General features: G+C 39.1%; 1 protein-coding gene and 1 long non-coding RNA gene across 2 annotated transcripts in view; one reads left to right on the plus strand and one right to left on the minus strand.

The window, feature by feature from the left end:
- The window catches only part of LOC146642494 (gamma-aminobutyric acid receptor subunit gamma-3-like), a 174224-nt gene that overhangs the window by 77321 nt on the left and 84262 nt on the right, over nucleotides 1-12641 (minus strand). The window lies entirely within an intron of this gene.
- LOC146642495 (uncharacterized) lies at nucleotides 6410-7680 on the plus strand. Its single transcript, XR_014909791.1, has 3 exons — nucleotides 6410-6540; nucleotides 7347-7502; nucleotides 7587-7680. It is a non-coding gene; the product is annotated as an uncharacterized LOC146642495 (long non-coding RNA).

A 12641-nucleotide genomic window follows, 5' to 3' on the forward strand; every position in this document is an offset into this window, starting at 1 on the left:
CTGAACCACGAAGTAAGGGAAGAAGGTGTGCAGGACAAATAATCTGATCCATGGAGCCCCACCTCACAGCTTACAGGACATAAAGCAGGGGTGTCCAACTCCAGGCCTCAAGTGCCGGTGTCCTGCAGGTTTTAGATATCACCCTGGGTCAACACACCTGAATCAAATGATTAGTTCATTACCAGGCCTCTGGAGAACTTCAAGACATGTTGAGGAGGTAATTTAGGCATTTAAATAAGCTATGTTGGATCAAGGACACATCTAAAACCTGCAGTACACCGGCCCTTGAAGCCTGGAGTTGGACACCCCTGACTTAAAGGTGCTGTTGCTAACCACAGCACGCCTTCAGGGCTCTGTTGGAGTCCATGCCTCCATGGATCAGGGCCACTTCGGCAGCAAAAGCGGGACCAACAGAAAAGAGTTTTCATATAAATTTTAGGAATCCTTACATGGTTCATTTTGAATGAGAGGGACAACCACCTGATATGATATCACCAACTTTGACATTGATATCCAGGCAGAGGAGCCCCACCTTCTGCTTAAGTCTTTCGGTTAAGAGGGGCAGCCAATCAGAAAACAGTTACCTTGCTTCGGCTAGTTATCTACCACTACCAAGGTGCAGTATAAGACAAATAAGTTTGTCTTTTTTAAACTGTGGAAAATGCAAAACATTTTGATTTTAGAAGTGGTGAAACTAATGTTCTCCCTTCACATAAAAGTAAATTTGATGTTTTTTATAACGAGATAAAAAATAGATGTAAATCAAAAGTTTCCAAGCTTGAAAGGTGGATGTAGAGTGCAAATGCCAAATGTTTACCTTGCGTGTCCTCTGGAATCAACAGGTGCCACCCATTTAAAAAGGTCACAAATGACAGTTATGTAAGACAGAAAGGATTTTATTACTAATGTCGCCAGGAAACGGCGGATTCTCAACTATGAGAGACTGCAATTAAGGACAGTGAATGCCATTTACTTTCCTGAATTAACTCATGAAGCTGTTTTGGCGTAAAAGGAGAAGAACGGTGACCTTCTGCGCTGCAATCAGATAACCTTTTTCTTATGACTTTTTTCTTGCTTCACTCTCTGGGTACCCAAAATGAGTCACATCATTGAAGGTCAAACGCGGAACATTTACAAAAAAGCACGAACCGACGTGCACAAAATTGCACTCATGCTCCCACGCGCAGAGACTACATTAAAAGGCTCTTTAAAGTAACGTTTGACATCTGAAAAAAAAAAAAAAAGAAGAAGTAAAGATTCCCTGTCACACGCGAGAACAAAGAATTTTCTGCCTGAGCAGTTATTTTCTCTAAATCATGAGTGCTTAACACTGCTCACACTCTTGTCAACTTCTGCCCTCTGAAATCTAGTCATACAGAAAGACGGGAGCAAAAGGCACCTTTTCTGTGAGGTCTGGAGGAAATGAAAGCAATGTCTTGTTGCCCAACATTGTGAATTAAAGTCTAGATCATGCGAATGAGATTAGCTCCATAAACAATGGCGGGGACGGCTTTAGAAACACTGAAATCAAGAAAATTGAGGATCTCACAAATGAGCCTTGAGTGTGTCCTATTTTAGTTTTCACTTGTGTTGTGTGTCGTCAACAAATACAGAGGCCTCGTGCTGATTTTTTTTTAAACTCGTCGTCATTGTGTGCAGAATTGATTTACATTCTCTGTGATGTTAAAATGATTGCAGCGCCAGGGATCTTGAGGTGTACTGATGAGAGTTCAGAGCAGGTTGTTCTGACTTTATTTTTTGACAACTTGTTGCAGTGCTTGCCACCGGTAAATTTTAAGGTGACAGTCCTTCAGCACTCTGAAGGACTGTCACGGTGTGTCAGTCCAGGTTTATTTTTATCATTTAATTAGCTGGCTCCTGTCAGGTTCATTGGACTTTCTTCCTCCTCCTTCTCACCTTTATCTCATCCTTTTAGTTAGCCAGCCCATGCTTGCCATATCAACCAACTTTTGTCAGACTGTCTTACAGTTCTTGTCCGTGATGCATTTTTTTCTTACCATTTGGTGTGCTGTTTTTGCTGGCTACACTGACTGATCATTTAAGTTGGTACACCTCTGCAGCTTCTGGCTAGTGCAAATGTCTAATCAGCCAGTCAAATGGCAGCAACTCAATGGACTTAGTCATGTGGACATAGTCAATAAGACCTGCTGAAGTTTAAACTGAGCATCAGAATGGGAACCAAAAGGGCACCAAAGGTGATTTAAGTGACTTTGAACTGTTGTTGGTGCCAGACAGGCTGCTGATGTACTGGGATTCTCCCACAAAACCAGAGAATGGTCTGAAAATAAGTTCCAGTGAGTGGCACTTGCCTGAACAGAAAATGCCTAGTTGATGACAGAAATCAGTTTGGCAGATTGTGTTGAGCTGGTAGGAAGACAACAGAAACTGAAATGAACACTCGTTACAACCAACGTAAACATATGGAGAAGAGCATCTCTGATTGCACATGTCAAACTTTGACGCAGACTGGCTACATCAGCAGAAGACCGCACCGAATGGCGCTCCTGTCAGCTCCGAACTTAGGTTACAGTTCTCACATTCTCACCAAATTTGAACAATTGCACAAATCAAATCTCAAACTTTTTTCTTGAACATGACAATGAGTTGAGTGTATTCGAATGCCCTCCACAGTCACTAGATCTCAATCTGGTGAGATCTTTTGTGGTGGAATTCACTGATGGACAGCCAACAAATCTGCAGCACTGTGGTGTTGTCATGTCAGTAAAGACCAACATTTCTAAGGAAGGTATTCAGCACTTTGCTGAATCTGGGCCATGAGGAAATCAAGGCAGGTCTGAAGGCCCAAAGGGGGGCCAGCAATGTGCCTGTTTTGCAATTTAGGCTTTATTTCTCAAAGCTCATGGTAGACCTTTAATATTTGATTGACCAATGGTCTAACTTTGTAAGTCAGACATACTCAAACTCAAATATATCTCACTGCATCAGTAAGGTTCTTTAGTTTTGATGTGCCCAATAAATACACATAAATATGCATGACATCAAGTGAAATACTTCTTAACTATGCGACTGAAAACCACCATATGACCACAAAGTTTGTTTTTGCTTTTCACTCCAATATTTGTGTGATTTTCTTTGAGGCACTTGAATGACTTAAATTAAGAAGAGTATACTCAATTTTGAATGCTAGATATTTATTTTACACGGCCAGCTCACCGAGAAGCTAAATCGTGGTTAAATCCAGTGAAATAACATTGCTGCAGCTGTAAATGCATCTCCACTCTAGAATCAAACTTTTTAACATGGAGATATTGCCAAGTAACCCGTAACAGATTTACAAACATTCTCAACAGTGCATAAAGCAAAAATGAGCAGTGGATATTTAACAGAAATGAAATGAGAAGCAGAGGGAGGGAAACACAATGTTCCCTTTTTGAGTCTAAGAGTCTCTTCTGAAGAGGGTTGGAGCCTTTGATGTTTTTTCCCTGCATGTGTGTATTAATCATGGACAGATGAATAGCTAGATATGTATGTGTGTGCATCCGTGTTAGTGAATCTCTGTGTGTGCTTGTTTGTGTTCCTCGTAAGTAAGTGGCCCTGCCACAAAAATAGGTGTTTCTGTCTGTTTGGAGTGGGGCTTCAGGAAGTCCTTCAATCTCTGTGGACTCAATTATTCAGTGAGTCCGTCCCCGGCTGCCGTTGCGCTGAGGGTGTACACTTTCTTTCCATTCTGACGATGTTTAAGTGCATGCATGGGGTTGTTGGAAAACCAAAGTCACGGAGGATGAATAAAACAGGAATAAACATGAGAATCCCCGAGTCCAGTGTGGACTCCTAATCCCTGCTGATATTCACAGCCATGATTCAAAAGGGAAAATCAAGCTTTTCGGACGATTTACGGTTAACTTGCACAAAGAAAGCTTTTATACAAAAGCATACCTGCTTTTGTCAGCCTTGATCACATAAGTGGAGCTGCTATGGATACGGAATATCCCATCACCACTAATTGAGGTGTCGGGAATTTAAAAAAATAGAAATAGAAATAGATAGAAATAGGAAAGTCTTATTTTGAAGAAGAGGTGAACTTTAAAGGGGCTATATTGTGCTTTTCCTCATTTGTAAAATATATTCTATTATAATGGTGGATGCTCCTGTTGAACATGGCCTTATGTACAAAGAGACTACTACCTACCGTCTATCTGACAGGGCCATAGAAGATCCCTAGCCCATGAGCAACACAGGTATCTGCTGCTTTGTGCAAGCAGGAGCAGTATAAGCACTGCCAGCACTCTACAAAATGACCTCCAGCAGGTCACTGCTGTGAATGTCTCTGATCAAATAATCAGAAATAGACTTCATGAGGTGGCCTGTGAGCCCGACGTCCTGTAGTGGTCCCTGTGCTCACTCCCCGGCACAGTGAAGCCGACTTGCATTTGCCATAGAATACCAGATCTCGCAGGTCCATCACCGGTGCCCTTTTCACAGATGAAAGCACAGCCTGAGGGGAAACCCTATCATGTGATTTCCTGAGGTCAAAAGGCCCAGGACATGAGTAGGGGTTAAGGCGTCTGGGAAGGGATCTCAAAACTGGATTATAGATGGCAGACAGTTGGTGTCATAAACCACCGCCTCTGTTCAAAGATGGTCGCTCACAGTGGACGTAGATTGCTTCTTTCACTATTCTTTCAAACCATCTTCTCTGTCCAAAATGTGAACATTGGTGTCCTCAAAGGAGTGACCTTGCCACTTCATAAACGCATGGCACAACATAGAAGAGCCACCTTGACGGGACAAGACTCGGTGGTCCATCTGCATCTAAAGGACAAAGGTCAATCCATAGGGCTTAAATCTGGGACTCTCCACCATTTGAGTAAGTATCAAGTAACTTCTGGTCTGGGGAGGCATATTAATGGAGGGACGTACAGACCTCTACAGGCTAGGCAACAACAGGATAAAATCCTTGGATCCTCGGGTTCCTCCTGGTGGGATCATGTGGCAAAAGTAGGCAGGCATTTCCTGGAGGATGAACAAAATGATATTTGATTTGATGGAAGATGTATTATCTACAATGTGGCCTTACTGTCCTTGTATTTCCATTTGTGTATGCTATATAAAAAATAAAAAGAGAGAGAGAAATCAGTATAGAGGTTTAAATATGCACCTACACTCAAAAAACAGATTCAGGTCCTCCTTTCAAAGAACACATACAAATTTTGTTAGTTGTTCATAAATGTAATTAAAAAATACCAAATTAATTTGATTTTCTTTGTGTAAACCTAAAATTATTCTAAACCAGCAGAGGCTGATTCTGAACACAAAATGAATGAGTTTGTTGGGGCACTGGGGGTAGGAGGAGTACATTTTTGCAATTAAGTATTTGTAAACTCAAAGAAATAAATTCAAGCCCCTCTTTAAGCTTAAACATTTTTTTTAATCTCATTCAACGCAAATGTAGCACTCCAGCATTACTGCAATTATTATTCGTGTGGTGAACCTAAATTATTTTCTTTTTTTTTTTTTTTTTTTTTTTCTTTTTTTTTCTAAATGACATCAGAAACAGCAGTATGCGACATTACGTGATGGCAGAGCTTCAGTTCATCCTTTGTCATTTTTTTTTTTTTTTTTTTTAATAAATAGGACAGGGGGAATGAATGAGAGAGAGAGGGGGAGAGAAAGAAAGAAAACCAAAGGGGAGAAGAGACGGTGAGAAGGGGGGGGAAGAGAGAGAAAAAAAAAAACTCCTGGGTCACCTGTATGGAGAAAAAAACAAAAAAACAAAAAAAACAAAAAAAACAAACAGAGGAGACAGCAAACAACAAAGAGCAACATAATAATAGAGAAAACAAAGCACCATCACAATAAACTAGCTAGTCATAGATATCAGTATTTACTAAATAATAAACGATATTGTGCAGCACGCAAGATAGACAGCGCACAGTGTGCTTTGAGGCAGCAGCCAAGAAAGCTTTAGTCCGCGTCTGTGAATACCCATGTGTGCATACCTGTGTGGATCAGCATGCTTGCATTCCAAAGGTTTCTCCATGTAATGATCTGCTAGGGAGTGTGGGGGGGCCACAGCCCCGTCCTCCAGGGTGTGAAGCGGGTATGGAGGAGATCAAAACTCCAGACATCCAGAGGCCCCCAGAACACAAGAGACCATGGAAGACCAACAGAGGGGCAGCCGCGCCACTGTCCCAGTAAGAGCTGAGGAGAGTCCCAGATGAGGGCTCGCCCAGCAGCCGCGGAGCAGAAGTCAGGGGGAGTTGCAGTGACGCGCCCGTGAGCTCCGCCGGCCCCCAGCTGCGCCTGAGTGACCGAGCCCTAGGCCGAGAGGCCGGGGGCACCCCACCTCCAAAGGGGCCCGAGCGAGCCCCAGGCCCCAGGCCCCGACAAGCGGCCGCCAAGGAGTGTAACAAAGCAGTCTTTGTTACAAGAACACAAAGTTATTGAGTTACACAACGGTCCGCCTTCTTTGAAAATTTTGCGCTCTTTCAGGATCACCTAAATGAATGCAGCTGCTCTTGGCCTTTCTGTACTTTTTGGATAAAACTACACCTTCAGGTAAGGTAAAATATTATTTTTTCATATATCCAATTGTGTATTTCTTTATCAGCTAAATCTATGGCAATGCTATTTATTATAGAAGCTTGTAACAGTTGTTTTTTGAACTTTTGGTGGTGCTACCATTCTCTTCTCTGCTTGAATACTATTTTTTTTGACAATATAGCCAGGTCTTTTCAAAAGTGCCTTGTTTTAGAGGAGAAATTGTGTAGCTGCCAACTTTTAAGTCGGAACGTGTGCTAGCTTATTAGCAGCTAGCCATTGTGCTCAATGAAAGATGATGTCCTATAGCTAACTTCTTTCTTACTGTTTTCTTTTTATAATCTAAAAATTATGTATTCTGTGTTTATTATTATATAATACCATTTTCTAGTAGAAAGTATCGTTTTGAGGTGTCTTTAAAAGCACTACATAGTTTACTGAGGGTGCTACCAAAAGCGAACCATGTGGCCGGAAGAGTAACTGCAGGCAGCACAATGCGCACTCCCGTGATGTTCAAACCTATTTATTATTATAAAAGATTTCGGCTACGTCCACACTTACACAGGTATTTTTGAAAACGGAGATTTTCCGTTTTCGTTTTAAAAAATAATCCCGTCCACAGGTAAACGCAAAAATGAAGGAAAACGCTGCTAGGAACATGCCAAAGCAACAGGTGGCGATATATTCCTAAACTCAGCTAAAAACAGTTTAGGTCTTGACAAACTTCACTGATGGTTCAAATGTTTAGCAACTTTCAGTGTGTTGATTCAGCAGTCTGTATTTAAACTTCTAGTTTACTATATTTATGTATGTTTTATTTCCAGGTGAATGCAGACTTCCTGCAGATCACTACAAAACCCCTGCAGGCGAAGTTCTTGGCTCAGCTGGACAACTTAACAGACAAGCTGATGCAAATTTTTGAGGGGAGCAAAGGAGCAAAGGGCCAAAAGATCAAGGATATCATGGCGATCAGTAGTTTGGTCAGTACTAATGATAAACCCATCAATTAAATGCAATCAATCAATTCCATTTTTTTCACCCTTTTTTCCCCACCCTTGCATTAGTGTGATGACATCGACATAAAGAGGGAGCATACTCTTAAAAGCCTGGTGATCTACTTTAATGAAGATCCAGACCTACTGTTCAAGGAGTATCTGGTACGCTTATCACACTTTCTTTTTTAGATTCAATTTGAGTTAGGTTCATCGCACGCAAAATGCTCATATATTCAAATAAGACAATATAATTGTGAAATATGTATTATTCTTAATAGTCATTGTTGAAACTTGTACTGGAGAGCACCTTTTAAGGGGACAGATTCAGTAAAAATTCAATTGTTCATTTTTTTGGGGCTGCCATGTAGGTATCTACTGCCTCTATAAACACGGTAAATGTGAAGAAAACATTCATCCACTTTCTGTCAGTGTTTAAATTCAGTTTATTTATATAGCGGTATATCACAACAACAGTCATCTCAAGGCACTTCATAAAGTAAACACTCCAATGAAATTCAGTTAATTATGCCAATTAGTAAAAAGTCTTCTATATAAGGAACCCAGCAGATTGCATCGAGACACTGACTAGTGTCACTGGCGTTACAGCGATCCTCTGGTTTCCGGAATAATGTGCCTAAAACAAGCTGTTTCAAAAGGTCCCCAATTGTCATGAAATAAGGGAAATTGACCCAGCCCCCCCCCCCCCCCCCCCCCCCCCCCCCCACACACACACACACACACACACACCTGCACCTATAGACACTTGAGGAGCTACTCCTCTATTTCAAGCCCCTCCCAAAGGGAGGTACATAATACCTTAGCCCAAACTATTGATAGAGAACAGATTGATGGGTTTTATTCATGTTTGGAGTGTTTATAGAGGCAGTAGAGACCCATGTTTCAGCACAAAAGGATACAAAGCTGAGTTTTGCATAATATTTCCCCTTCCAAGTGACAGAGCCCTTAAACCTGAAACATCCTGTTTTTCAGACCACCTCCACTGAGGATGAACAGTTGAGATCCACTGCAGCAACTGTCATGGGTATTTACACCATCAGAAGAGAAGGCATTCAGGAGCCAGAGGATGTTGCAGTTGTCATTGAAGGTACTACAGTTATGAACAACCTCGGTAGTGTCATCATGTCATTCATCGTTCTCTTTGGACTGATTTATGCACTTGATCTGAGCTATCCAAATGACCTCAAGTACACTTTCGAGTTATGTCAGAAGAATTTAATGAATCTGGATGGACAAAGGCTCAGTACAAATGCAACAAATGAAATTGAAGATGTTTGCTTAGGCAAACAAGACCCCAGCACAAAATTTGATTTTGGCCTTTTTATCTCTTTTGTTCAAACTGTGACCTTTTTTTCCCCCTTTTTTTGAAAAATAGAAGTTGTCTATTTTTGTCTGCTGTTCTGTTGTGAGTGATGTAACCTTTAATCTATACTACTATAGATGGATAAAAGGACTGTGAGAATTTAGCTCAAAAAAAATTCAATGGTTGTAACCAGCATCTTCCTTTTAATTGCGTTTGGGATTTTCGAAGAGACAAAACAAATGTTGACAAGTTTGGTGTCTTCCAGTGTTTTAAAGTTGGTGTTCCCGTTCTTATAAGCTTGTAAAAGTTTGAATTAGAGAAATAAAGGTTTTTTTTATTAAAATACCTCCCCTTTGGTAACACAAAATGTTCTTAATGAAAATCTTTTATATATATATATATATATATATATATATATATATATATATACATTATATATTTGTATTTAAGTATTTTTGGGTTGTTTAAAATGTTCAGTGACTGGCATAATATGGTGTGAATTGCAATGTTTAGTAGGTTATCATTGTGAATTTGCTGAAAACCTACCTGCAAGTGTCACTATAAATATATATACAATGATTCTTACGTGAAATCGGATTTTACAAATTCCAGTTTGTTTTCAGTCTTGCCTAGTAATACAAAGGTGTGTGCTTTTCAGATTTGATATTCATTTCAAATCTAAGGCACTTTTTTGTGAGCACTTTGATTTTGTTAAGGTTAATTTGACCATGTGAAATGTATGTTTATTCACAAAATATTCTGTTTCTGCTTTTAATTCAAGTGAATAAAACTGAGTTGAAAAAACAAATTTATTTTGTCATTATTTTAATAATTAAATTAGTTTTCTGGTAATTAAAATTATGATTTAGTTGAACTTAAAATAATCATTTCAATTCGAAAGAAAATCTAGCTCAAATGAATGACATTGTATTGAGTTGAACCAACCAAAACCTTTCACATCTTATTAATGTAATTTTTTTCCTTTTAAATTGTGTTCTACTGACTCAATTTAATTAAATTGTCATGATGTATGTAGATTTGGTTGAACCAAAATAAATGTATTACGTGGAAAACCTGCCATCAGTCAAATTGAGTTCATCCAATGACTAATTTTTATGAGTGTAACTGCCAGTAACTTGAGGTTTCATTCTGTCAGAGCTTCTCATGACTGTTGATAAATCACATATTTCTATACCTCATCTTACCTTATAATACTATTCAAGTTAAAATATTCACTTCTTTATCCTTATAATCTCATTCTAATTCATGATGTATTTGGCTGACTCATCCACTCATCCAGCCGTGTGCTTATTTCAATTTCTGGGAGCAAGGGGGAAAAAAATAAAAAAGATTGCTGCGTTACATTAAGGAAAATAAATAAAATTTAAAACCTTAAAACTAAATAAAAAGCATCGTTTTTCCATTATCTCCTATAATCCCCAACTCAGGCACACACTAGACTATCAAAATAATTACAGTGCTGATTGCCGGCTCCCTGTTTGCAGAAAACTGTGAACAAAATCAAATGAATTGACAGCACCCAATCAAAACAAATTAAAAGCACGGCTGCGTTGTATTGCCGTGACCTGTTTTGTGTTTTGGGTCAGTAATAGCATCTTGGAAATGCACATACTGACTAATAGATGCAGCATCTCTGTGCCAAGAAGACTGAGGGCTGTGCTAGATTGATAGCGTGCCAGTGAGAATAATAATCGGTCCTCTTCATCTGAATCACTGTCCCTCTCTTTGTCTCTTTTTTTCCCTTTAAATTACGAAATGATAAATGTGTTCACTGTCTATATCTCTGGGACTCAAGTATCAGCTAATTTGCTTAGCTCAACTTTGCAAAGGACGACCGTGATCTCAAACCTGGATGAGAAAGGATTTGTGAAAAGAGGCGAAAAAATGAAAATAACCTCTGAAGCCTCTACCAATGAAAGAAGAACAGAAAGTGAAAGGACTCAATAAGCAGAAGTGATCAAAGCAAAGGGAAAAGAAGCAGAAAAAGTCTGGATTCACTCACACAGAACTTGTTCTTCAGTGGGTTTATCAGTCCAAATAATAAAAAAGCACAAAGAAAAGATGTTCACACTCACACTGTCTGGGAGACAACATACACACTGCTTTTCCCCCTTTGTCTTAGAGACTGTGTACACACACATACACATAGCAGCTTTGAAAAATGGCATCTTTCAAACGGGGACATTTTTTCTCGGCTCTGAACGACATGTCTTCAAAGATTAGTCATGTAAGCAGATTTATTGGCGCTAATATAAATGGCCGTCTGTAGTGGGAGTATCAATCCCTCTCCACTCACTACAGATGTGTTTGAAATGGCATGTGACAAGAGAGACAAGAGTTACAAAAACTTAAAGAATCAAAATAGAAAATGTTAATTGTCGTCTTTGTAGTGGACGTTTGATTTTAATGTGCTATCAGTTAAAGGAGCTGTGTTTAACAGTTGATATTAATGACACATTCTGCAGCTCACATTGGATATTTTAACAGCTGTATATACTGTATGCAGTGTATGTTACGATGACAATAAAGCTGACTTGGACATAAAAGAACAACCAATGCAAGATATATGTTCCATCGCTAAGTCACAGGTAGCTGACTAGCCATTCCCTGGTTAATTATTAGTGTAGACAGCAGATGTAAAACGTCTTTGCTTTGTGTTTTGATAGGAGTTACTAATAGCTAAAAACAATGCCATTTGATACTGTATATAACTTTGGAGGAGGCCACCCACAATGCCTCGATAGTTCTCCTCTATTTATTTTAGATCTTTTGAAAACTCTAACATTGGCTTTATTAGTTAAATGATTTTGATGGTCTTTTTGACATATCTGTCTGCTGTCTTTGTGCCATTTTCCAACAATGCGTTTCCTATACTTCCACAACTGGAGCCTTTCACCTTCACATTACTCTGCCATTAATCCTTTTCATTCACTATTGAAGTGAAACACTGCATAAGGCGCTGGCATAGGTAACGTAGTATGATCATGACTAATTAAGCACTGAATAATTTGCAGTATCAGTATAGAGATACAGTATGTTTCTTTTTCAGTGACTGTGATTAAAAAGCCGAGCTGTGACACAAACCGTTGCATGGCCCCAAATAGCAGCCTATCACTTCCACACAGGTGAAAATTATCTGCTTTGACACTGAGTGGTGAAGAGCTTTCACTGGCGGTTAAAGGATTCGTGTTTGGATGAAAGTAACAATTGATATTCAGCAACTGCAGATGTTACAGTACAACATTGTCTCGTAATAGCTGTGAAATTGCAAAAATGCATAATGTCAAGAGGAAACTTTTATGTTGAACACAGAATCTATTTTTTTAGAGGGTTTTTGCATTTTATTTCTTGCCTAGAGAACTGTTCTGAAAAACCTGGTTATAAAATTGCACCAAATATAGATAAAAGCCTAAGTATGTACAGTTAACTTGTTAATCTAATGAATATCACTATGTTTTAAACATTTAAAAGTATCTTTTTTTCACTGTTTTAGAGCACACTTCACACATTATATACTTTTTAAAGTTAATTAGTAATCAGTGCAGGTTGTCATCATCTTTAGTAATCCCTAAAAAGCAAACAGGCAGACTCAAGTAAAATCCCCAGTAGAAAATTGTTAGTAAAGGCTGTAGCTTTGTAACACATGCTGTAAAATTGTGCATATACAACCCAAACTGTGTAACCTAAGTAACCTAAGTAACTATGTGGGGTACCTGAGTAGCCAAATTTTGATACCTAAACCTAACCAAATGTCTAACTGACCAAGTATATTTTTCATTTGT

Source organism: Rhamphochromis longiceps, linkage group LG23 (genome assembly GCF_057381845.1).
Source record: "Rhamphochromis longiceps isolate RC_006_pf linkage group LG23, R_longiceps_female_GT1.1, whole genome shotgun sequence".
Classification (NCBI taxonomy): Eukaryota; Metazoa; Chordata; class Actinopteri; order Cichliformes; family Cichlidae; genus Rhamphochromis; species Rhamphochromis longiceps.